At 49.2% G+C, this 21,938-nt stretch overlaps 2 protein-coding genes across 2 annotated transcripts in view; one reads left to right on the plus strand and one right to left on the minus strand.

Annotated features, from left to right (window-relative positions):
* PIR (pirin) overlaps positions 1-21,938 on the minus strand; it is a 490,330-nt gene that overhangs the window by 367,927 nt on the left and 100,465 nt on the right. The window lies entirely within an intron of this gene.
* The window catches only part of GALNTL6 (polypeptide N-acetylgalactosaminyltransferase like 6), a 253,908-nt gene that overhangs the window by 34,262 nt on the left and 197,708 nt on the right, over positions 1-21,938 (plus strand). The window lies entirely within an intron of this gene.

The following is a 21,938-nucleotide window of genomic DNA, read 5'->3' on the forward strand; positions in this document are numbered from 1 at the left end:
ATTACATTTCGATATTTTACTAGGTTATTTAATTTTGGTGTGTCCTTCTCCTGATTTTCAGGCTTGCTTGCCGTGCCATCGCATTCGCAGCACCACGTCTGTTGACCACTCATTGATATGCAAATTTTTTCTCTAACCCTCCTCCCTCTCTCTGCCTCCGCCCCCCCTCTGTCTATTTAAGGCCACCACACAGATACGATCACCCCTCTCTGTTACCTGTGTTGCTCTCGCTATGTATCTTGGTGATATCTGTCTGCTAATATGTCTGTCTATAGTTTTCTGGTTAGATTTTATGTCGCTATTTCATTATACCTGATGATGATTGCTTGTGTTGTAATCGAAACGTCGTATTCTATTATTTAATTTAATTTATTATTTTATTATTAGACGTGACTTAACCGAAAGAAACAAATAATAATTCCTGCAGTCACGAAAGTTCTAAAATTAAGAGTGTCAACGGGGTTCAAGACGCAAGCGATCGGCAGGACGCGTGTGGTGGGGCAAAGTTTTTGGCTACTCCGTCTTTGCCGAGAGAAATTTCCACGCGATAAGCGACTTCGATGACCTTTCATTTGTGGCCCAGGTCGCTTCTGAAAAAGAAGGGAATAGCTATACTCTTGGTTCTTTCGGTAAAGTCACGTAGGTAAAGAAATAATAAATAAATACAATTAAAATAAAATTTTTCATATAAAATGTTATTAATAAATAAACACGTTATTTATTTTAATATTTGATTTTTATTTTATTTATAAAAGTGTAGTTATTTTACTTATTATTTTATTTACCTACGTGAATTTACCGAAAGAACCAAGAGTATGGATCCTTGCAGTCACGAAAACTTCAAATCTAACAGGGAATAGCTCATTGAGCTGTTCCTGGTAAAATACAAGACAGTATTTTAGTGTTTTTGTTCTAACGTTCTGACCCACCTCTGCTGGACATCTTTGAAAAAGAGCGTTATAGCTCATCGGATTCCAGCGGTCTAAGTATTCTGATTCTGATCTTTCCCCAGGCGTCCGGCCAATGTGGGTGAGTAGGCCAAAGCACCCTCTGTCAGAGGGACTCTCTCTAGGTCCGCCTCGAGTGGAGGCTCCTAACCCGGCAGTGGTGGCACGAACGAGACATTTCAGGAATGCACCTTTACCCGTGTTACCCTCCCCCCCCCCTCCGTCGCTTGCCGGCGGTGGTGGGCGAGGGGATCAGTGGGGGACTTGGGCTGGATAAGAGGCCTGTGGGGGGGGGGGGGGCTCTCGTGTACATGGGATGGCGTGTGATTGGTTATTGACGAAATGCAATGGGACTGCTGCAGAGTGGAGAAATAAATGAATGTTTGCGCACCGTTTCATTACCGACTTAATTTTTACTTTAGTTGTTCCTCGTGCTCTTTATTCATCGGCGCGAGGGAGCCCCGGGGATATCGTGGTGGTGGTGGTGGTCGGGTGGCCAAGCGGTGGTGATGGCTGGAAGAAATGTCTGCAATGATTTACCCCCCCCACCCCCCACTCTAGCGCCCCCCCACTCTAGTCCCCTTTAGCCCTTCTACACCCACTGTAGCCCCCCACACCCCCACTTTAGCCACCACCCTCCACTCTAGCCCCCCCCATCCCCCATTCTAGCCCCCCATCCCTCACTCTCCATTCTAGCCCCCCACATCCCCCACTCTAGCCCCCACCCTCCATTCTCACCCCCACCCTCCACTCTCGCCCTCACTCCCCACTCTAGCCCCCCCCATCCCCCACTCTAGCCCCACCCCCCACGAGCCCCCCCACCTCCCACTCTAGCCCCCCCACTCCTCCACCCCTGCCAACCAACGCCATCACCCCCCCACCCCCCCCCCCACTTCTCCACGCCACCCTACCGCAAATTATTCGTCGTGATTTGTGTTCACGATTTAACAAAAACAACAACAACAAAAACAACAACTTTCCTTTCTGCGGTTCTTGTACTGCACTGCTCCACGACGTGGCCACCCGAGTTCAATTCCCAGCCGGGGCTAACATCAGTGGCGAGTGGACTTCCAAACCATCCCCGAGGTCAATGTGTACACACGTCAGGCACTGGGGAGACCAAGGCGGTCGGGAGCTTGGCTATAACCACCGCCGCCCACCTCGTTGACCCACGTCCACCTTAACAGGCGCTCGCTAACCACCACTTGCCTCGACAGACCGTAAGACGGCTTGCATGTGACTGTGAGTTGGCACTCGGATCTCGCAGTGCCGGATTATCCTCGTAGCACAAGTAGCTACATATGCCCTGCACTTTCAAGGGCCCCGCGCTAAATGCTTTCAAGCTATCAATTCCAGTTCAGTGATTCTGCACTTGCTCTATTACTATAGTACTATACCGCCTTCAACTTTTACGAACGACTGGGTGTTTAAGGTTAGCGATTTGTCGTATTATCTGGCTGTATAGCAAATAAAAACATATAATTACTTAACTATGCAAGTAAAAAAATTTGTGTTTTAATATTCATGTTTTTTTTTTTATTCAGGGCCCCTTTAGAACATCATATGCTACAGGCCCCGCCACTAGCTTAATCCGGCACTGGGATCTCGCGGTGTCATTGTGAGGTGGTGGCAGTGGCGTTGGTGCTGCAGCCAGAGACTTCTGACACTCGCAAGCGAGTCGTTCGTTAATTGCTCGGGCGACGGTGTGCGCCTGTGAAACTTATCAACTCACCTTGGAGCCCCCCACACTCCCAACACTCCACAGCCGCCCCCTCTCACCGCCCGCCACCAAACGCGCGCGCGCACCGAGCCATCTCGCTCCCGTAACACCTGCAGATGAGTCGCATTAATTCGACTTAATCCCTTTCCCATTTCATTGCGTGCGCCACGTTGCTTTTAACGCCACCCCGTGCCACGCGCCCTTCGCTCGGCATTAGGCAATTACGGGCGCCGGGAGTCTCGAGTGTTTTTTAAAGGTCCAGCGTATGACAACCGAGCGAGTCGGTCAGTCGGAGCGAGCCTTTGGCGTTTCTTTTTTTCAATCGGGGCGAGGAGAGGGATTGGACACCATTGAGATCGGGCGGGGGGAAGGGATTCTCTTTCGCGAACGGACGCCCGAGACGAGGGCGGAGAGAATTCGATTTGGTAAAATTCGACGGGAAAACATTTTCGGTGGGGAGTGGGATGGGATGTCATGAGGCTATTTGTTAAAAACGTGTGAGCAAATAAGAACTCTGGGTGGAACAGCGCTCGAGGGGGGTGGTGTGGTCAGGACCATGTGCGGGGTCCGCCTTTTGTCGCTGCAGTGCTGACGTTTACACAGCACACCGGAGGGCCATCGTTTAAGGCCGAGTCGGTCGAGGTGGATGCCTGGGACCGGTTCGAATATTCGTCGTGGAAACGTCAGAACCGGGATTTGAATTCAAGTGGCCGGTTTCGGCAAGTAGCGGCACACTGACGACAATGCAACCACCACTCCACCCACAACAATAACAAAATACAAAGATTCCCCGTATAGCCTGAGTAGACTGTTGGGGCAAGTGCTGTTAGCGAGCACCTATGAAGGCCGGAACGGCACACGAGGGGATGGGTTGGCAGCACCACGTTTGACCACCGTTGTCTCCCCAGTGGCGATGTTTTCACACCGCACCAGCTACTCATTGGAGGCTGAGTCGACCTAGGGGAGGCCCAGGACTGGTTCAGATATTTGTTACCGATGTTGGCTATGAACAGGAATCGAACTCAGGTCGCCGGGTTTCGTAGCGCACCGTAGCTCCACGCAACAATTTCCCGCACGCGGATAAACGTACAACAAACATGCACACACACAACACACACACAACACACACACAACACGTACGCACGTGTGAGCATTAATTGAAGCGCTAACAGCCGAGCGTCCCCCTGTCCACGCGGGGAGGGCCCGCGCACGCAATTAGCGGCGCGGCCCGCGCGCACCCCTCTCCCGCTTCGCATCTCCGCCACGTCGAAGTCCCAAGGTCAGAGCCAGGGCCCATTAAGAGGCTCCCCCTCCCATTGTCCATAACGAGCATTTTTGTGTAATTATACTCGCCCGGCCACCGTGGGGTTTCCACCGCCGCTAAAGGCCACTCGAGTGGGCGAACGCGTCTGTCGGGGTGCCCATTAGTTCCGACCTTTATACTTTTTTTACATTATTTATCAACGTAATGTGTTTTATTATTATTCTTACTCTGTATATTTTCACCTCCCCCCCCCCCACCGTGTACTCCCCTCCACCCCCCCCTCTCCACCATGCTCTTCTCCAGTCAGGTTATGCCGAACATCTTCACTGACGCTTAAGCCATTAGGACGGCGCAGGATTTGCCTACAGCCCAGGTTTAGGAACGTTGATTTGTCATGAGATATGCGGTAGTATTTTAGACTTTTCTTGTCAGCGTATGATTGACTATGTAGTTATCTATTGATGTGTGCGTTTGATGATCCCAGATTATTATTCATATTGTTTCACGATTCCAAAAAATATTTCTTATTCACTCTGGACTTGGTTCAGGGATGGTGCATATTCCTGATGCCGTTAACCGGTGGATTTTGCTTTCTGAAGTGTGGCCACATGGGTACACTTTTTAATAGCACGATCAATGTTGCGCTTGTTTTACCCAGAAAAGCCTCACCGAGTCTCGTGAGAATTATTCAGCACGGTTTCCTTGGTATGTTTTTCGCTGTAGGGGTGTGGCGATTGCGTCAGCTATTCCAACTGAGTAATTAGTGGTGTAATTTTGTTCAAATTTGGCCGATTTGTTGGACCACGAAGCCGCCTCTCCATGGCTCTAATCTTGTCCGAATAATGTCATGGGACCGTTTGCGTCCACTGCGAGGCACACGGGCGCGCGTCGTGTTTGTTTCGCTTTCTACACACCGAAGCATTAATCAGGGCGGCCGGTGGATTTCAAACCGTGAACCTCTGCATTAAGCGGCGGACGCGCGTCACCGATCGGCCATGTAACCACCAAACTTAAGCATTTAATTGTTTTTTTCTTGCATTTGCCCACGAAATATATTTGACGGTTGTGCTGTCACTGTCGGTGGCATCCGACAGGATGGGGGGCAAAATTGTTTCATTTCATAGAGCCCACAGACAGAAATGTATCACACGGTGTCGGAGAAAGGCCCCCGGAAATAGACGTCACAGAACTACTTCTGAAGTCACTTCGCAATCGAAGCCTCTTCCTGCACCAGGCAAAAGGCAAGCCGATCGACGCAACAAAAACGTGAATTCTCAGGGCTGGGAAAAAGCTAAATTCATTGCAAGAGCGAATGTGGCACGACGTTATGTTTGGCGAACAGGTTGCTGCCATGGACTCGCCACGACACTTGGCAAAACCGATTGAATCGTAGATTTGGATTCGAGTGCACAGTGGTGCTTGAGTTCGTAAAAAAAAAAGAACGACTTTGAGACATTAATAGTGAACGTCTTGGCAGGCGCCTCTGATCCAGCACTTTGAAGGGCTGGGTTGGTGGATTATGCAAATGTGTAAAACTCCTGCGCATACTGGGTTCCGAGCTGACCGGCAGATGGCAGTACAACAAGTGGATTAATGTAATCTGTATGGAGCTTTTGAGTGTTACCCCCTCATATTCCGTGGGGTTTCTGCGGATGCCGAGGTGTGCTCCCACAAGCCAAACCACTCGCTAATGGAATTGGCCAAACATCCTGTACTTTACCAAGCTGCTCGGCGCGCATTTGTGATGACAGGGAGCCAGAGGTATGGAAGCACAGAAATTCAGTACAGCAATGGATTGTTTTGCACGGCCCGCTGCTACCCACATTGTCCCCACAGCCTATAACACCTGTTTTTTTGGCTTCCTGGTCTCCCATCCGAACATTATCCGGGCTCGTACCACGCCTGTCTTATAAAATCTGGCGAGATCTGGCGCGTCAGAGGTGAATTGATGGCCAACCTCGGGCGCGGCATCACCGCATATACACACGCGCACGCACACGACATGCAAATATCACCCTATTTGCTCAATGACCAATCAGAACAAGCAATCGGTAGAATAACCGCCAGCTGATGATTACAGGACGTCGGCAGTTGCAGCTGTCGACGCCTCCTCAGGCGCGCCCTCGCCAACCCCAGGGGCGCCAAAACGTCGGCCGCTCCGTCGGCACCGGCGGAATGGGCGCGAGCGGCGCGCGGGCTCGGGGCGCTTGACGCGGCGCGAAGCCGCTCTGATGAATCGCCGCGGCCCTTCGCGCTAAAAGGAGACGTCCCGAGCCTCCGTAATTAGACCCTCGCCGGCGGCGACGGCGACGAGCGCCGTTCGAGCCGGCGGTGGGAAGGAGCGGCCCGGCCTAAACGAGGCTCGGGGGGCCCATCTTCCTTTAAGCGCAGGAGTGCCCTGGGAGAGATCAACGTGCCGTCAACCTTCGCGGAAACGTCTCTCCGCGGAGGGTTCTCCTCCGCGGACGGGGATGATGCCGCTGCCGCTCGGATTGTGTCCCCCGGATTAAGACGGCCGAGCGGAGGAGAGCGGAGGCAGGGAGACGGCGCGCGTGGGGACGATGGCGCCAGGGGAGCTCGCACCTGTGAAGCCGTCGGTTGGAAATGCGGAGGGCAAAGACGTGCCACCCTCTCCACCACCCCCACCACCTTGACCACCTTTTCTGTCGGGGATCCGGAAGTTCGCTCGCTCGGGAACTGCAGTGGACTTCAGAAATTCAACGGAGGAGCCACAGCAGTTCATTCACCTAGACCAGAAGAACATCACGTGGCTCTCAACCTCGCAAATATACGGTCGTTCTTTAAGTTGTTATTCAAGCCCGATCCTGTATGCCCACTTAAGACAAATCTTTAAATCGATGTAAAAAAAAGACGGCGGTTTCCTGCTCAAATGGGCATCGAAGCGGCGAAAATCTCCCGTTTACAGCCCTGAGCTAGTGATGGGAATTCCACATTTTTGCGGCGGGGTTTTCTCTCATAGGAAGGACAAATACTATTGACTTCCCCACAAAGCGAGACTTATTTTCTGGTCCCAAGAGGGATGATGGGCTGAGTCAACCCCCATACTAGCCACCAAGGTTGAATCATTGTCACGGATATCATTTCAATTTGATGTACAATCAGAAATGGTATGTCTCTGTTTCCACGTGTGCCGTTGGATGGGAGGTGATGGGCGTGGTTTGATCGGTACCATCAGCTGCGTCACGATGGATCTGACTTGTCGGGAGGCCGGATGTTGGGGCGGCCAACATTTTTAAAGGGGCCCAAGTCATGGGTTTATGTGACCCCCGCAGCCAATATTCACCACACTTAAGAAAATCATTGATTTGCAACGCCTGATTCCTGACAATTCATTGATTGGCTGGAGCAGGGCGGGGATGTTGAATTGATCCACTCCTCCTAACCCTACTAACCACCATGCCTTCACCCCTAGACATAAACAAAGAACCGCCATATAGTCTTTAACAGACCGTTCAGAGAAGTGCTGTTAGCGAGCACCTTTGAAGGCCGGTACGGCACACTTGGGGGGTAGGTGGTCACCATCATGCAGCAGTCCAGATCTTTACACACTGCACCAGGTACTCATTTAAGGCTGAGTTGGCCTAGCAGAGGCCCAGGACTGGTTCAGATATTTGTTACCGATGTTGGCTATGAACAGGAATCGAACTTTGGTCGCCGGATTTGTCGTGTAGTGAGCTAACCACTGCACCACCTCTCTCCACAACACACACAGACGCTGCACATATCGGAGCATTCTAAATTTTACTCCTTCTGTTAAGACTCTCAATTTAACATTTTAACGACCGAAACGAAAAAAACATTCACACCGGCTCCATGAGTCATTTGGAAGCTTTATTTGACGCAGATGTGGGGCCTTAATTACCGTTCCTCATTTACCCTTCGCAAGTGCCATGGCTATAATTTTAATTGTACGCAGTGTACTTTTTGAAATAGCGGTTATGTGTCTTTGCCGCAGTCATTTTGCTGCGTCCATGGCAGACGAGGAACTTTAATAACGCTTTTTATGCGATGCCATTATGCACGCTAACCATCACGGATGTGGGTTTCATTTATCAAAAATTGCGCTTTTTGCATTTTCTTCTTTTTGCGCGGCACCACAACCGCCGCAAGGCCGTTGGCACAGGGGTCTGAGGTGACATGAAATCTCCACGACTCACCTCAGCCTTCTGTCGGTCACCGCGATATTTCCCGTCTCTCGCCCCTGCCGCGATGTTGCAAACAAACGGTGACGCGAGGCGCCACCACGCCCAATTATTTTTTTTGTCACTGGAACTGTGAAAAAGAGCTTCATAGCTCATCGGATTCCTCCAGTATGAATAAAGATTCTGATTTTGATTCTTTTCCAGAAATGCCATTGGTACAATTTGATCTTTAAAGTTATTTTTTTTTTATCATGTGGTGTTTATTTTTGAGCTCCGCTGATTGTCCAATGGCTCCGTGACCCTTTGTATTTTAAAGTATGCTAGGTTCTCTACATAAATATTGCTATGTGAACGTAAACTGTATTGTATTAGAATCAGGGTTGGCAGTATTGGAACATTTACGAGCAATGAAAAAAACACATTTTTTTATCCTGCCTTAAAATTGAAAACTATTTCCGTGATTTTTTATTTTAATGAAAATGTTTTAGTGAATTGATTTGCTATTTCCTAAGCTCTTCTGTACAATAAAAAGGTGTTGACATTGATGAAAGATGTGGAAAAATAGCCGTTTTTATTTGCTTATTCGGCAACCCAGAGAGGAGGCCCAGAAGATGTCATTGATTATGTCACGGCGTCTTTAAGTAATGTCTGGAGAAGCACAGTCGGTAAAATTATATTTCTGCTCGACAAGTTGGGTATCTTGGGGAGTTCATAATGGCTGTGTCGGAGCGCTAAGCCGGAACCGCAGAGATTAAATTCAGGTTTCAGCCACCCGTGATTAAACTAGCTTTTCAAGTGGAGCAAATTGATGATTTCAGCCCGGTCACCAGTGACTGCAACAACACAAAATCCCCCGTTGTATTAAATTAGTTTTTTTTCTTCACTTAATTTAGCAACATTTCAGCTCTGAGATGTAAACATTGCCGGTTGGATTGACACGCGACGACGCTTTGCAGCGTAAATAAAAGTCGACCCCCTGGTCTGGATAAAGAGGTGACTGAAGCGGCGACAGGAGCGGGCTCTGTGAGATCGTTTTTCTCCGGGTTTGCTGTCTCAACGCGTGGTGGTGCATTGGGAGCTGCAAGCGTTCAGATGGAATTTTTCTCCTCTCGTTTACCAATGGCGGTAACTGTGATAAAACTTGAGTGGAATAGAAAAAACCCTTCACAAAGCAATAAGTGTGTCGTATGATTCAGAAAAAAATACGGTCATTCGTCAAATATATGGAACGAAAAATAAACAAATAACCAAATTATCTGCGACACATTCTTGGAATCGCTTTGAGAGACAAAAAGAGGACCGTATGGAGCAGATAATAGAATGACGTCGTCCGAACTGTCAAGAGAAGTGACCTTGGGCGGAATGCTTCTTGATGAGAGGCTAGCGACGTTGAACTTCTTTCGCAGTGCACATAGCCCACCGTGCTCATTGGAGGTGCGGGGGCAGGGACAACAAACTAACACACAAAAAGCAGTTCGAAGGAAACGAGTTGACGATGGACGGATGGTCAGGAATAACAATGGAGCTGGCGGCCAAGGAATGTGAACGCGCCTCCCTCGAGAGGACCATTCACCAAGCAGGCGGAGCGACGGCATCGGTTTGTGAGCAGGTGGCATGCTGGTGGGATTCTTCCATCGCAGGGATCGCGAGAGGTGGCAGCGACTTGGGGAGGCCTTCCTCCAGCAGTGGATTGTCTATGGCTGGATGGCTGCTGATGATGATGAAGAAGGTAAAGCTGTTTAGCATTCAACCCTTGCATTTTCTGCTAAGGGCCCAACAAGAAGCGGCCGCTAATCCGTCGGCCCGAGCACACGGGGAGGAGAGTTCCATCCTGTGCGGCCCTCGCTTAATTGAGCGTCTTCGCGCACTCAACGCGGATCTATAGTTCCTGTACCCGCCGAGCCATTATCCTTATTCCGTTTGCATAAGTAGCTCTGTTGGGGGGAGGGGGGGCAAGGCAAAGATTGTTGCTTGTTTTTCACCATTAGCATAAACGCAAAGAAGAAAAAAGATTGTATACGGTTTAATAGTGCCGGCACGTAGTTACGTGGAGGTTGTGTTCAGTAAGCCGGGGCGGTCGAGATTTTTTATTCACGAAACAAAGAAAGTGAGATTTGCATGAAACAAAGAGAGTTAAATCGGACGCAGGTTTCTGCACGCGTGTGTATCGTTGTTTCTGTGAGTTACCGGCGGGGCGTTTTTTTTGGCTACTTAAATTGAAATCGTCATGATCACTGTTTGCACGGAACGCAACCGAGAGTGTGTCCACTGAGGAGATGGAGCGGGGATAGCAAAAAAAATACTTTGTGATGCAGGGGCTTGGTGGTGGATTATTGCATCGCGGCGCTTGGGGAAGCCTTCATCCAGCAGTGGATTGACCAGGGCTAATTAATCTTTCGGTAAAGTCACGTAGAAGGGAAATAATAAAATAATAAAAATATAACATAATAAAATAATTCTCACGACGTTTCGGGCTACAACGCAAGCAGCTGTCCTCAGGTGAAGAACAGGTCTGTTTTTCAGACATTTTATTATTTTATTATTTCCCTTCTTTACCGAAAGAACCAAGAAGATGAATCCCTGCAGTCACGAAAGCTTTAAATCGAAAATTATGACAATGATGTTAATTCTTGCATGCCATTGCGGCCGCCGCTTTTACGGGGCATTTCCCGTAGTTTCGGCTGTCCGTAATTGCATTTTGGACTCTTTCGAGTTTAAAGAAGGGAGCAAAAGACATGAAGGAAAGGCAGGGGTAGAGAATTAGGGATGATTAAGTCCGTGGGGCTGCGGAGAGTCGTTAAGGAAGTGTGGAAACATTTCTCACGGCGGTAGATGAGCCGCCGAGGTGACGATTGCGAAATTACAGAGGCGCTCGGCTCAATAGCGGGAACGGAGATAAAATATTTCAATTAAATGCAAATGGGCGAAAGGAGAGGTCGGCCTCGTGCGATGCTCTCGGACAAGGCGCGCGCACGTTCGCTTGGCGCGCACGGGTAGATTTCGGAAGATCGTGTGAATGTAAAACAAAATATTTAATCGAGATCGCGGATGTTGCTGATGGCAGGAATTGTTGGCGGAGTTGATGGGTCGGTGAGATCGTTTTTGAGACTGTGGCTTGAAAGGTCGTGTTCTTGGCAATGAGGAGACGCATTGTGGGACGGATGTGTGACTCGCTCATGCTCACGGTGAGGAATAGTGAGCGCGAGCATGTCCAACCGCTCCGAACCGTTTGAAATATTTGTGTTAAAAAAAAAGATTCAAGGTAAGCGCCTATTTTCAGAATGCGGTGAGCAACCCTGCTTGTACTTTCACGATCCTTTAGTTTTTTTGATAACTATTTCTTTGAAGCGTTGTATCGTCACACACGCACGCCCGGTGTGTAAACATAATAATTGTGAGGGCTCGCGCGAGACGGGTGTGTGGAGCGGGTGTTCCATCACTCAATAATTCCAAATCTCCAGCCGCCTGCGGTCAGCGTCGTCGTTACGGGTCGACGGGACCTAAGGCCGACAACGATACGCGAATGTCAGCCTGACAAGGCGCAACGACGCAGCCTGCTCGCATTGCCACCTCTCCGGCACGGTGGGAATCCGGGTGCCACTTTGGTGCAACCGGAGCTCCCGTACCGAAGTTAAGAGAGCATCTAACACGTAGGCTTTCGCGACCAATATTATTCATAATCAACGTTTTTGGGTTAGATCGCTTTATTTATTAAGGTGTCGTAACCCTCCACCACCCAACACGGCCAATCAGCAAAAAAGTGTCACGTTGACAAAGGACAAATAGCTCACTGCTTTAGCCCACCGGTGTGTTGAAGCGTGAAACCACAACATTTACAATTTTTGAGTACAACGTTTCGCTGGTAATTGCATCCAGCATCATCGGGAAATTCGCCAGAATGGTGAGGCTCTGCTCTGTCTCCCGTTCTTATATAGAGCAGCAGCAGGGTGACGTCACTTTTTTACTAATTGCCCGTGTCGGGTGGTGGAGGGTTACGACACATTTATAAATAACGCGATCTAAACCCAAAAACGTTGATTATGAAGAGCATCTAACGGCGACGCGTTTGTACCGACAACCGGTGCCGCTTCATCAACGCCTTCCACGTAAGCTCGTTCTACAGATGGAAGCCTCGCCGAGTCTCAAGACTCAATGTCCGGCCCATTTTCTCTAAGTTAGGTTGGCATGGTGTCATTTGACTTTGGGGGAGTTCCACGACATCGGACGCACGTTGAACGTACGTACGTGCGTACGTTTGTTGAACTTCTTTCGCGCCGTACGTAGTCAACCGTGCTAATCGGAGGTGCGAGCTAATCAGATGTGTGGGGTAATTCATTGGAATAAACAAGTAGTGGCGTTTTACTTGGGCATACTTTGTCATTCGATTCGATAAGGGTAATTCATCCACCTTTCTGCATAGGAGAGATGCTCACTTATCTCCATGGTGGCATCGGATGTTCTCACATGAGAGGATGTTATCATCCACGCCGGGATTGGCGGTGGTGCATTCAGTTTCGTTTACGCGTCAACCCCATCGATTTATTCCGTAAATGAGCCGTATTTTCTCAAACTATAATCACCTTCCAAAATGACACCCAGTGTATATTATCGGGGTAATTTTGAAATTTTCACTCTTTGAAGTTGCCTCGTTTGTGCACCTGCCCTTTCCGCAGTCGAAATTCACGAAGCCCGCTCACTTTTCCTCCGACGCGCAAAGTGTTTTTTTTGGGGGGCTGTGGAGGTAATTTGGACTTCTCGGGAGGGAGACTGCACCCAGGAGGTAATAGCGCCGGCGTGTAATGGCTCAATTCGTCCATGGCCGAATTGAGCCCAATTCATCTGAAACAGGGGCCCCTTTTCACACGAGAGAGAGAGAAACCGGCGCTTTTGTTTTGACGCATCTTGCAGCACCGCCGCTCTTCGTGGGATGGGATCACGGCTTCGAGGGCGGGCGTCTCGCGGAGACGAGCCCTTTGCATCGCTCATTTGTGTCTCGCGTGTCACGCGCAGCCCGGGTGCCACGCCACGGACCCCCAAATTGTACGCGGAGACAAAGGCAACGAACAAACCCCCGCGCCCCCATCCTTCCCATCGCTCGCTCGCTCGGCTCTCACTCTTTCTCTCTCACCCTTTCTCTTTTTTCCCCCCGCTGCTCCCTCCCTTTTCTGCCACATCGCCCTTGGGGTGTGAAGGGGGGAGAGAGCATCACTGTCCGGCTTGAATCATCACAACGACCCTCGGCCCATTAGGGCCCTGCACGGGGCAAATTTGCTTAAGACGAATGTACCCCCTGCCGGTGTCGTTAAAGAATAATTTTTGCATAGCGGCACGCACACAGGCACAATTGCACGCACTCAGGGCCGTACGCGTTAACCCCTGCGTCAGCGCTCGCTAGCGCGGTGAGCAGTGCAGTTCATACTCGGGTTGCCACAGCCATGGCGAGATGTAGACTTGATGTGGTGTGCCGGGTGCATGAACATTTTGCGGGTTGCTGACACGGACAGAACGTTCGGGAATATAGCCCCGAGTGTGGGATTTAAACGATAACAATAAAAGCAATTTTAGTGGAATGGAAATTCAAACTTGGGTTTGACCTACACGCGGGGTGTAAATGATTCGGCCCTGGGGATTTGACAAATGATTTTGATTCAGTCATAATTCGATTCGAGAACCGATTATTTTAAACATTGTGGTGAATGGTAGTGACTTCTATTCGCTGCATCTACATTTTGGAAAAAAACATAAAATATTACGCGTGAGAATGTATGCGTGCATTATGGGCTTAATTACCCAAGGCATTGTTTCATGTGTAATCTAAACAGCGCCTAAATCACTAAACCTAACCGCTTTATACAAACGCATGAAAATAAAAATAATAATAATCCATACATTACAAACAACCCCCCACAATGGAACACAATTGTTTGCCAAAGACACGCGTGTGCAGAGTACACTGATGCTAGACCATTGCTTGTTTTGGGGCCATTTATGTGCTTTGAAAGAGGGCCATTGTCCATAATGTCACCCCTTAGACATTGTTTCCTTTTAATGCCACGGTGTTATTGACGAATGCGCTGGGTTGTTTTGTTGTTGTTGTTGTCGCCTGTGCTTGTGCACGAGCGCCACGGCGGCATGCAGCAGCAGCATCACCACCACCACAAGACGATGCTTTAGGCCGAGGCTGCGGCTAACCTGTTGCCTCCGTCGTCATGGCAACAGGGCCTCAGATCCACCTGCGTGTGTTCAATCAATACGGGGGGGGGGGGGGGCACCAAACCGAGCTGAGCGCAAGAAAATTTGAAATGTTTTTTTTGTTACACGCGCAAATAAAAAAAAAAGTTTGACCCAGTGTCATATTCCATCATGGTCGTTGAAAAAGACACAATCGATCAGCTGTGTGTGGGGCATTACGGTGGCGAGATGTTAAGTACCTGCGCCTGGTATACAGGTCATAGGTTCGATCCCGAGCCTGGCGCCTGTATATTTGGAGTGTGCGTGCCTCTCTCGCCGTGGTCGCGTGGATTTTTCTCCGGGCCCTCCGGTTTTTACCGCCACATTTAGAATGAACGTGCGTTTAGAGTGGTTGGCTGGTATAAATTTCCACATGGTGTTAATAAGCCACTTCGTTGAGCTGTCATTTGTGGCCAGGCCGCTTCTGAAAACAAATTAACTATGCAGCTCGGAGGGCCTTACCTGGTAAAATAAAAAAAATAGTTTGTGAGTTATTGTGGTGTTATTTTTATGGCTACTGCCCCTTTCGTTTCGCTCTCGATTCCCCTATTTGCAAGTGTCGCGTTCACGGCTTTTGTTGTTGTTGTTGTTGTTGTTTCTACGTAGATTAGTTTATTTGTTAGACGCACGGTTTGTTTCCTTGCCCTTCACCAACCACAACAACTGCCGCCTGCCCATCTCATGAGCGGGTTGGAGGAGGAGGAGGGGGGAAAACTCATTACGTTAAGAAAGCCCTCGGTAAACACACATTACCATGTGAGTGCTTTGCGGCGCTTAAGTGGATTGCGAAGGCATTATGGCTTATTTTTATATATATAAAAAAAAGATGGTGCGGCTTATTCACTTGGGGGAGACTGGCTTGAGTTTGCCTCGCACTCCGTTATTTGTTTGTGTTTTTATTGCGGCGTAAAGAAAACGAATCGCCTTTATAAGCTGCGGCGTCTTTATTTATTTTTTAAATGAGAAAATTGTGTTTAGGATGCTAATATAAATAGTGTTATGATGAAGATTAAACTGGAAGCTAATAGCCTAGATGAGCCTCAGTTGGCACAGCAAGAGCTCCCAGCTGTGAGGCTGTGGGTTCAAATCCCAGACGAGGTCAACCCAGCTCAACCGTATGACCGTAAATACCAACTTAATTCTAGATTTGAAGCTTTCGTGACTCCAAGGATTCATACTCATAGGTTTTTTCGGTAAAGTCACGTAGGTAAGAGACTTGTGTTGCCTCCAAAACGTCGTGATTTATAATTTTATTTCTATTATTATTTCTATTCTTTAAATTTTTTATTTTTTATTCTTACCTACGTTACTTTACAGAAAAAACCCAAGAGTACGTAAATACCAACGCCACCACCAACAAAGACAAAGATCCCCCGTGTAGCCTTAACAGACTGTTGGAGCAAGTGCTGTTAGCGAACACCTATGAAGGGTTGCAGGGTACACGAGGTGGTGGATGGCCAACACCGCGCCCGGCTGCCTTTGTTTCCCCATGTGATGATGTTTACACACCGCACCAGGTACTCATTTGAAGCTGAGTCGACCTAGAAGAGGACCATTACTGATGCAGATAACGTCACTGGTGTTGGCCAAGAGCGGGAATTGAACTCGGCTAGCCGGGTTCGGAGCGCAGCGCGCTAACCGCTGCACTACCTTTACACCAACACCACTATCACCACCATCACTGAATGTTAAAATCAATATTCGATGCTCGAATGACGCTCAATCACGAGAGAGTCGAATCATTTGCCCGCCTAATAAGCATCAATATCTTCATCATAATCGGCATCGTTCGTACCGTCGCTCAAAGGCCAGCAAAGTACCATCCTGGTGTGGCCACTCGACTTGCTACGGGGAAGTCAACAGCGATGCTGACGTTGGATCGACTGTGGAATGTGAATTTCCACCACCGGCTAGTGACTGCCAAAGAAGATGCATGCGCACCGTCCAGTCGGTAAAACTTTTGACCCTTGACTTGAGCAGAGCAGAGGCGACGTGGACTAGAAACGTTCCTGATTATTTTAATGAGCGGTAACGCTGCGCTCAGTGGTTATGCAGGGTCGGTGGACCGTCCTTAACACACATAAGGAAGCTTCGGGGCTGCCAGTCCACTCTGATTAAACATAAACACGTACACACATACACACACACGCGCGCGCGCTTGCATGTGCGCGCACGCACGTACACACACACGAGCCTACGTGCACACACGCATGCGTATATATCCGCACGCACGTGGTTCAAAGATCCCCCGTGTAGCTTTAACAGACTGTTGGGGCAAGTGCTGTTAGCGAGCACCTATGAAGGCCGGCACGGCACACGAGGGAGTGGGTGGCCAGCACCACACCCGGTCGCCTTTGTCTCCCCAGTGGCGATGTTTACTACACACCGCACCAAGTACTCATTTGAGGCTGAGTCGACCTAGGGGAGGAGGCCCAGGACCGGTTCAGAATAATCGTCACCGGTGTTGGCCATGAGCGGGAATCGAACTCGGGTCGCCGGGTTCGTAGCGCAGCGTAGCGCTCACCGCTGCACCACCGCTCCCCAAGTGTACACTCACGTGCTCACTCGTGCACACAGACGCATGCTCACCCCGCACATACAAATACACCTCTCCACCACACGCACACACACAAATTGAATGCGCACACACACAGCACCCTCCACAGCAGTGATGTTGTGTCGCCAGCCGGTAACTTCTCACTGCTGAGCAAAAGCGTCCCCCAGTCTCTTCCCCACAGAGGTGGGACAAAGTCATTGTTATGCAAGTCCAAGTCGAGTCGCAAGTCATCAAATTCATGACTCGAGTCTGACTCGAGTCCAAGTCACATGACTCGAGTCCACATCTCATAGGTGGGACAAAGTCATTGTTATGCAAGTCCAAGTCGAGTCGCAAGTCATCAAATTCATGACTCGAGTCTGACTCGAGTCCAAGTCACATGACTCGAGTCCACATCTCATAGGTGGGACAAAGTCATTGTTATGCAAGTCCAAGTCGAGTCGCAAGTCATCAAATTCATGACTCGAGTCTGACTCGAGTCCAAGTCACATGACTCGAGTCCACATCTCATAGGTGGGACAAAGTCATTGTTATGCAAGTCCAAGTCGAGTCGCAAGTCATCAAATTCATGACTCGAGTCTGACTCGAGTCCAAGTCACATGACTCGAGTCCACATCTCATAGGTGGGACAAAGTCATTGTTATGCAAGTCCAAGTCGAGTCGCAAGTCATCAAATTCATGACTCGAGTCTGACTCGAGTCCAAGTCACATGACTCGAGTCCACATCTCATAGGTGGGACAAAGTCATTGTTATGCAAGTCCAAGTCGAGTCGCAAGTCATCAAATTCATGACTCGAGTCTGACTCGAGTCCAAGTCACATGACTCGAGTCCACATCTCATAGGTGGGACAAAGTCATTGTTATGCAAGTCCAAGTCGAGTCGCAAGTCATCAAATTCATGACTCGAGTCTGACTCGAGTCCAAGTCACATGACTCGAGTCCACATCTCATAGGTGGGACAAAGTCATTGTTATGCAAGTCCAAGTCGAGTCGCAAGTCATCAAATTCATGACTCGAGTCTGACTCGAGTCCAAGTCACATGACTCGAGTCCACATCTCATAGGTGGGACAAAGTCATTGTTATGCAAGTCCAAGTCGAGTCGCAAGTCATCAAATTCATGACTCGAGTCTGACTCGAGTCCAAGTCACATGACTCGAGTCCACATCTCATAGGTGGGACAAAGTCATTGTTATGCAAGTCCAAGTCGAGTCGCAAGTCATCAAATTCATGACTCGAGTCTGACTCGAGTCCAAGTCACATGACTCGAGTCCACACCTCTGCTTCCCCATTCCCTTCCCAGCTGCCCCATGCCCAGCCATGGCCTCCGAACTCTGTGAGTCTCTCCTCCGCTTCTCTCCCTTCTCTCTCCCCCTCCACTCCGCACTTCATTTTCTCTCTCTCTCTCATCAGCTGTTTGTTCTCATGACATGCCCTGCCCATTTCCACTTCACTTATTTCCCTTCAACAACAGCATCACCATCAGTGCACCCCCCACCTCTGCTCTTTTTCCCATTTCTTCGCCTATCTCAGGGGTCAGCAACCTGCGGCTCCGGTGCCGTGTGTGGCGGGCTCGTTAAGGACCGCTTCGTGCCGTTATCTATTAAGGACCCACCGGCTCGTATATGAACCACGACAGAGCATTGCGTCTCTTGAAAAATTTGATGTGTTTTTTTTTGTGTGTTACCGAATTCTTGTTATTTTGGTCGCCGACCCCTCTGGACTATCTTCTTGGACGTAACTCCTCTTACCTGTGCAGCGCAATTTTTCGCTTAAAACAAAAACAAATGCAACCGCGATTGCGCCGTTGTCGCCCCTAACCACGGGGAGGTGGAGCCGGCAGACGCAACGGGGACCTCTCTGCGGATTAATTAGCACGCGACCATTAATTCTCCCACCAACACACTCACTCGCTCCGGGCCGGTTTTGACTCATGGCTCTTGTCGCGTTCGATTGTTGTCACCCTCGCGAGCCGTCGCTTTGCTGGAGAGATGGGAATCATAATTGTCACGTGTTCTTGCATCCTGAGGTCGAGGGCCAATTGTCTCCGTGCCCTGTATCGGCCGTTTCCAACTTCCGATCCCTGGCCCGCCTCTCACGCCCCCCCACCCCCGCCACTGACAAGAGTGGGTAATGAAGAAGGAACAAAGGGCTTTTTTGTTGTTGCTATTTTTCGGCTGCCGCCCTTTGCCATGCGGTCGCGGAATTATAGTTCACTTTCTTTCCGTTGTTCTGGGATTTTAAATGGTGTTTGTTTATCGGCAAGCGGCTGGAGGGTTTGTGTTTTTTGTAATTGTGATGGTAATGACAATGACAGTAATAATGTCATTGTTTTGTTTACCAAGGAAAGCCTCCAGACACTTGCTCTCTCGCTCTCATGAAGGTCGGTGCCGTGATATATCTAGGCCAATTGCTTTAATTCATGCTTGTGTCTTGCGTGTGTCGGCGTGGATGTGTGTGGGAGGATTGGAGAAAACCCACACGCATGTGGGACATGAAGCTCACTCGCCACCGCCCAGACACCCTGTCACGTGTCTAGTTGCTGTACTGCTTCTTAAGAGATACCGACTCCTTCTCAAATTCCTGCCAAGGGGGCCCTTGTCTACGATGAGCGATTGAATTATATGATTCATCACGAATGTGAATATATTGGTAATAGTAATCATGCCCTTTATATACTCAGGGAAGTCTCGTTGAGGCTATTTTCTTTTTTAGATACGGTTCTGCATTGGGGTTGTTTGATCAATTCCACCAACGAGTGTGGAAGGAGAGCAGAGTACCCAGAGAGATCTCATCATGCATATGAAGGGGAAGAGAGGGCATCGGGGGGGGGGGGGGGGAGGGAGCGCCATCCAAGGCTCCGCACAGATAGATGTAATAATCCCCATCTGTTTTGTCATCTCCTGTGCGCCTCGCAGTCCAAGCCTACATTAGTCCTAGCCAGAGTCCCCCATCTCGGTACTAACCAGGCTCACGCCTGCTTGTACTTGCCGAGATCCGCCGAGATCGGCCGGGCGCGTTGCGGGGACGATCCGTTCGCCACGTCAATGTGACCCCTGGCAGGAATTTCGCGTCCTCGCGGATAAAAAATTAACCCGTAAAAACAAAGTTTTCACTATAAATCCTTTATATGCGTGGCATCGGGGCGGCTAGAGTCCTCTCGTCCTCTGGCTTGAGATGGCTGCCACCTATGGGTCAGATGATTGTCTGGCAGCATTAAACAATTGGTAATGAAATATTTATTTATTTTTCCCTAAACAGTGTAAAATTTTTGAAAAAAATTTTTTCACGAAAATGCTATTGTCACGCACAACGAGTCTGTGTGCAAAATGTCAGCTCGATTGGATCACGGGAAGTGGGTTAAAAAACGACCGAAAGATTTGCACGATCCTAAGCAAGCAAGCGAACTTAATATAAAGGATTTTAAAAAAACTGCACGCTGCGGCGCCCCAAAACTCGGCGCATCTTGGGCGCCATCGCTTCCTCGGGGGAGCAGCGGAGGAGAGTGCGGTGGGGGGGGGGCTTCCACTGTCTGTCGCTGGGCTGCCCACAACCCCCCTGGCGTCTGGCTGGAACGCAGAGCAGGAGCCGGCTACGCAAAGCAAGTTCACTTTTAATTAAGGGGCTTCGTCTCGACGTGGCGGGGCGGGGCGGGCAGGGGCACCCCGGAAATTGAATTATGGGAGCGCCAGGGTTTTTTTTGGGGGGGGGGGGCTTTTTTTGTAAAGTGCAGGCTGTAATGTTCGTGGAGGATTTATCATTTTATCACGTGTTTATTTTATTTTTAGAAAGACCCGGGCCCATCGTGTGGCCGTTTAAAGGGTAGTCGTTTGGCCTGATTTAGATATTACCATCTTTCCTCTACAGTCGCAGCCTCGTGGGCGATTTTCACACGAAATGTTCGCCGCATTAGAGCGCATATTTAATTTCGAGCGAATTGCGCGTTCGCAACACGGCAACGGCTGTTTTTTTCAGGGGGATTCCATTTCGAGGTTAATTTACTTTCATTTACATTTGCACATTGCATTTTGTCCGAGTGAAATGAAGGAGGTGGAGGAGACGGTGTCCCCGAGAGGACGACCGCCTTGGTGACCGCTGGTCGAGACTAACGACGGGGTCAAAGCCAAAGAATGAGACGCGCCCGAGGCAGACAAAACGATCGCCGCTGGCAGGGGGCGAAGGGTTTCGTTTGTAGCGGTGAGGTGGATTGTGGCATTGCCAGGACCATGAGCAGTGGCAATTTCATAGGGGAGGGTGGGGGAGGCCTTAATCTGGCAGTGAATAAACCATGTCTAATGACATTGTCGATAACGATGATAATTGTGATAATTAATCATACAAGAGTGTTTATAATTGGTTGTCATTGTATTTAAACAAAAAATACATTTATACTTATTTAAAAAATATTCATCAAATTCCTACTTGCCCGTACACACACTTGCCTGCCTACCTGCTCACCTATTCACCCATCTGCCTACCTACACATCTGTGTACTTGCTTTCCATCTGCCGTCAGCTATGAAAGGTTTCGCTGTATCCCAAACGTGGCGGCAGCTTTTCATCTCTGAATTTAAAGTCTCTTGTCGCCCGATCAATGATGGCAGCGGGAGGTGTCTGTTCTCCGGCAGCATCAACCCACGCATGTGCCCACACTGACACACCCACAGGCTCACAGACACTAATACGCACACCCAAACATTCATATAAACACACACACACACACATTTTTCGATTTAAAGCTTTCGTGACTGCAGGGATTCATCTTCTTGGTTCTTTCGGTAAAGTCACGTAGAAGGAAAATAATAAAATAATAAAAATAAAACATAATAAAATAATTCACACACACACACACATGATCACACACCAATACAAAGACAAAGTTTCCCCTTATAGCCTTAGCAGACTGTTGGTGCAAGTGCTGTTAGGGAGCACCTATGAATGCCAGCACGGCACACGAGGGGGTGACACCACACCCGGCAGCCTTTGACTTGTGGCCATGTTTACACATTACACCAGGTACTCATTTGAGGCTGAGTCGAACCTAGGCAAGGCCCAGGAC

The sequence above is a fragment of the Lampetra planeri genome, chromosome 19 (assembly GCF_965212315.1).
Source record: "Lampetra planeri chromosome 19, kcLamPlan1.2.h2, whole genome shotgun sequence".
Taxonomy (NCBI): domain Eukaryota; kingdom Metazoa; phylum Chordata; class Hyperoartia; order Petromyzontiformes; family Petromyzontidae; genus Lampetra; species Lampetra planeri.